Consider the following 5461-nt stretch of genomic DNA (forward strand, 5'->3'; position numbering starts at 1 on the left):
GGTTAAAGTATGAGAATTTCATGAGTTTTGAAAACATTTATGTTTAGCTTGTATTCCCCCCTGAAAACATTAAAAATATGAAAAATGTAGGGGTATGAATTCACCTCGGGTGATTTGAATGAAGGATCGACACGAAACGCTGGATGTTCAAGCGAAGCCTTGAACACGATTTGATCCTAAATTACATGCAATGACACATAAAGGAGTCAAATGAAGGTATTTCATCACTAAATGAGATGGAGAACCACTCTAGGAACTTGGGACTACTTGCACTAAGTGTTAGGACCTTAAAGGATTGCGTTAGGTGAGTGTATGGCCACCTTTAAGGTGTGTGCGGCCATGGGTGTGCGGCCCAAGGGGTGTGTTGTCGTATACCCATGATGGAAGGTGTTCTTGGGGTGTTTCAAGGTCCATACTTGCAATCCATGAAGTGTCCTAGGCCTATACTCAATTGTAGTGCAAGTTAGGGGTCCTAGAAGTGTGTTTGTGGTCCTAGAATGAGTGTGTGGTCGCACACTTGGGTGTGCTGCCACACACTTGGAGTGTGCTGCCGCACAAGGGTGTGTGCGGCCGTACACCTCACACATAAATGTCCAAAACGTCAAATCTAGGGTGTAGCAAGGCTAGGTTCATGTCCAACTCGAATATGGAAGTCCAACTCTCACTTTGGAGGGTCTTTTAGGAGTGTGCGGCCAACCTTATGAAGGTGTGCGGCCACACTCCTTCAAGAGATGAAGAACATGATGAAATTTGATGAATCAAGGCTTAGATGAAGTGGTTCTTCAAGTATAACAATCTAAGTGATGGAAAACTCACGTTTTTGAGGCCTTGAGAGCGTTCTTGGATGAAGTTTTTAGAGAGAGAAAGTAGAGAGAGAAAGTAGAGTGCAGCCAAAATGAAAGGAATGAGTAAAGAAGGTCACCCTATATAAATAGGGATGAGTGTGCGGCTGGAGGATGGGTGTGCGGCCATACACTCGTGTGTGCGGCCATACACTCGAGTGTGCGGCCACACACTCATGTGTGCGGCCATACACCCGGGTGTGCGGCCACACACTCATGTGTGCGGCCATACACCCGGGTGTGCGGCCACACACTCATGTGTGCGGCCATACACCCGGGTGTGCGGCCACACACTCATGTGTGCGGCCATACACCCGGGTGTGCGGCCACACACTCATGTGTGTGGCCACACACTCCTTTTGATGGAGTGTTTGGCCTATTTGCAACCCTAAATCTTAAACCAACCCATCCCTAATTCAAACTTTGGTTGTACAAGGCTTTAGATCATCCAAACAGGCTCAAAACAATGCTAAAAGATAACTGAAACGAGTCTAACATTGATAGAATTGGCTAAGTGTACAAGATAAAAGTTTCGGGTTGTCACATCATCCCCCCGTTAGAGGGAATTTCGTCCCGAAATTCAGGAATAGAGTACAATCATGGACTTGGAAAGAGATGAGGATACTTCTGCTTCATTGAATCCTCGCGCTCCCAAGTGAATTCAGGACCCTGCTTGGCATTCCAGCAGACCTTCACTATCGGGATGCGACTTTGCTTGGTACGTTTGACTTCACGGTCCATGATTTCAACAGGTTCTTCCACAAAACGTAGACTTTCGTCCAGATCGATCTCGTCGAGAGGAATCACAAGTGTTTCGTCGGACAGACACTTCTTTAGGTTCGATACGTGGAAGACAGGATAGACGTTGCTGAGTTCTCGGGGTAACTGGAGTTTGTATGCTACGGGACCGATCCTAGCAAGGATCTTGAATGGCCCAATGTACCTTGGGTTTAGCTTTCCACGTTTTCCGAAACGTATCATGTCTTTCCATGGTGAGACCTTCAAAAGGACGCGGTCACCGACCTGGAATTCCAAGGGTTTTCGTCGTTTATCGGCGTAGCTCTTTTGTCTATCTCGTGAGGCTTTCAGTCGTTCTCGGATTTTCACGATCTTTTCAGTCGTCTCTCGGATAATCTCAGGACCAGTGAGAGTGCTGTCGGGGACTTGACCCTTGACTAGCTGTGTGTCACCCACTTCAGCCCAGCACAGAGGGGATCTGCACTTGCGGCCATAGAGGGCTTCAAACGGCGCAGCCTTGATGCTGGTATGGTAGCTGTTGTTGTAGGAAAATTCGACCAAAGGATCCTTCTGTAGTGATTGCCGAAGTCGATGACGCAGGCTCTCAACATATCTTCCAAGGTCTGAATTGTTCTCTCACTCTGTCCATCAGTCTGCGGATGATAAGCCGTGCTCATATCCAATTTAGTTCCAAGAGCCTTCTGTAGTGATTGCCAGAATCTCGAGGTAAACCTGTTATCTCGGTCGGAGATAATGGATACAGGTACCCCATGAAGGCGAACTATCTCTTGAATGTAGATCCGTATGAGTCTCTCCATTTTGAAGTTTTCTTTGATTGGCAGGAAGTGGGCGGACTTCGTCAACCGATCGACAATTACCCAGATGGCATCGTGCCCACTCAGAGATCTGGGTAACTTGGTGATAAAATCCATCGTTATCCTTTCCCACTTCCACTCAGGTATCTCTGGTTGATGGAGTAGACCTGAGGGCTTTTGATATTCGACCTTCACCTTGGCACAAGTCAGGCACTTACCCACGAAGGTAGTGATCTCTGCTTTCATGTTCGGCCACCAATACAGTTTCTTGAGATCGAGGTATATCTTGTCCGAACCTGGGTGAACGGAGTATCTAGTCTTGTGAGCTTCGTTCATTATAACCTCTCTGTAACCACCGAACTTTGGGGTCCAGATCCGGTCCATGAAATAATAGACTCCGTCTCCCTTGATCTCTAGATTCTTTTCCATTCCTCTCAAGGCTTCATCCGGCATGTTCTCTGGTTTTAAGGCTTCCAGCTGAGCCTCTTTGATTTGCGCGGATAAATGGGAATGGATAGTCATGGTCAGTGCCTTCACTCTACGACCTGAGTACTCTTTTCGGCTGAGGGCATCTACCACCACATTGGCCTTGCCGGGATGGTAGCGAATTTCGCACACATAGTCACTGAGTAGCTCTACCCATCGTCGCTGTCTCATGTTTAACTCTTTCTGATCAAGGATGTGCTGCAAGCTCTTATGGTCGGTGAATATAGTGCACTTGGTTCCATAGAGATAATGTCTCCAGATCTTTAACGCAAAGACCACTGCTCCCAACTCTAAATCGTGAGTTGTGTAATTGACCTCGTGCGTTTTCAACTGTCTCGAGGCGTAGGCGATGACCTTTCCTCGCTGCATGACAGCCTAGGCCCTGATTAGATGCATCACAGTAGACAACGAAGTCCTCCGTCCCTTCAGGCAGGGACAAGATAGGTGCGCTGCATAGGGCCCGCTTCAACGTTTGGAACACAATGTCTTGCTTCTCACTCCAACAAAAGGGTACGCCTTTCTGAGTCAGAGTGGTTAAGGGTTTGGCAATTCTGGAGAAATTCTGGATAAATCTGCGATAATAGCCAGCGAGACCCAAGAATTGTCGGATTTCTGTGGGCGTCTTCGGTGCAGACCAATTCTCTATCGCTTTGATCTTGGAAGGGTCCACGTATACGCCTTCTTTGCTAACCACGTGACCAAGGAAATTCACCTTCCTGATCCAGAACTCACATTTTGAAAATTTTGCATATAGCTTCTCTGCCCTTAAGGTTTCCAGCACCTGCCTTAAATGCTGTTTATGATCGTTCTCACTCTGCGAATAGACAAGTATATCGTCGATGAACACAATCACGAACTTGTCTAAGAAAGGGCCAGGTCCATGAATACTGCCGGTGCATTGGTCAGACCAAAGGGCATTACCACAAACTCGTAGTGTCCATAGCGAGTTCGGAATGCTGTCTTGGGCACATCATTCTCGTGAACTCGCAACTGATGGTACCCTGATCTTAGATCGATCTTTAAGAAATAACTGGCTCCCTGAAGTTGGTCGAAGAGATCGTTGATTCTGGGTAAGGGATATCGGTTCTTGATGGTCAGCTTATTCAGCTCTCGGTAGTCAATGCACATCCGAAAAGATCCATCCTTCTTTTTCACAAATAAGATCGGAGCTCCCCAGGGTGAGGAACTCGGCCTTATGAATCCTTTGCTGATCAGCTCATTGAGCTGGCTGGATAATTCCTGCATTTCCGCTGGCGCTAAACGGTAAGGAGACTTAGCTACAGGAGTAGCTCCGGGGATCAAGTCGATGCGAAATTCGACTTGACGCTCGGGAGGAATTCCTGGGAGATCTTCAGGGAAGACATCAGGAAAGTTACAGACTTCGGGGATGCTCTCGAGGTCTTTACCCTCTTGTGTCTCATTAACGACATGAGCTAGAAACGCATGGCATTCCTTCCGCAGGTACTTCTGAGCTTTGATGCACGAGATGATACGAAGGTTCGAGCTAAGCTTATCTCCGTAAATCATGAGGGTTTCACCAGAGGGAAGATTGAGACGGATAGCTTTCTCGAAACAAAGAATATCAGCACGATTGGAGCTCAACCAGTCCATGCCGATGATGACATCAAAGCTCTTGATGGATACCGGCATAAGATCGATGGGAAAGGAGTGATTGTCTAGGGTAAGAGTACAGCCTATGAATATGTCGTTCGTGCTCTCTTTCTCTCCATTAGCCATCTCGACGGTGAACGTTTCGGTTAAAGGTTGGGATTGACATTTGATTAGATGTTTGAATGCATGACTAACAAAACTCCTCTCCGCACCAGAATCGAAAAGAATGCATGCATAAGAGTTGTCAAGGAGGAACGTACCCGTAACAACGGTAGGATCAGCGACCGCTTCATTCTGGCCCATCGCCAAAACTCTCCCTGTATTGCCACCAGTCGTTGACTTGGGGCAGTTTCTCCTGAAATGCCCAACCTCTCCACATCCATAACAAGCTTGACCAGCACCTGCTCCCGTAGTCTGGTTGGTTGGTTGGGCTGGCACCTTGCAGTATCGAGCTGTGTGACCCTTCTTCCCACAGCTGTTGCAACTCAACTCACGGCAGGGTCCGTGATGATGGAAGTTACACTTGTTGCACAAAGGTAGTTTCCCAGCATAAACACCGATAGGAGTTTGGGTGGTTGGAACAGTAGCTGGAGCAGCAGCAGGAGCAGTAACAGCATGAACTGCCACTGTTTGTTGTTTCTTGGAGGGCTCCTGCGAAGACTGACCCTTGCGTTTGTTCCCTGATTTCTTCTTCTTCCCACCACTTTCCTTCTGTGGTTCAGAAACAGCTGCCACTTCGTCTAGATCAACCCCATTATCGATCAGAACTTGTGCCAGATCCTTGGCGCTTTCAAATGTAGTCGGTCTAGCAGCCAATACATTTCCTTTGGTGGGTTGTGTCAGCCCCCAGATGTACCTCTCGATTTTCTTGCTTTCCGGGGTGACCATTCCCGGACAGAGAAGTGCCAGATCACAGAATCTAGCAGTGTAAGCGGCAATGTCAGAACCCTTCATCTTCAAGTTCCAAAG

The sequence above is a fragment of the Lactuca virosa genome, chromosome 8, assembly GCF_052849685.1.
Source record: "Lactuca virosa cultivar CGN04683 chromosome 8, Lactuca_virosa_CGN04683_v6, whole genome shotgun sequence".
Taxonomy (NCBI): Eukaryota; Viridiplantae; Streptophyta; class Magnoliopsida; order Asterales; family Asteraceae; genus Lactuca; species Lactuca virosa.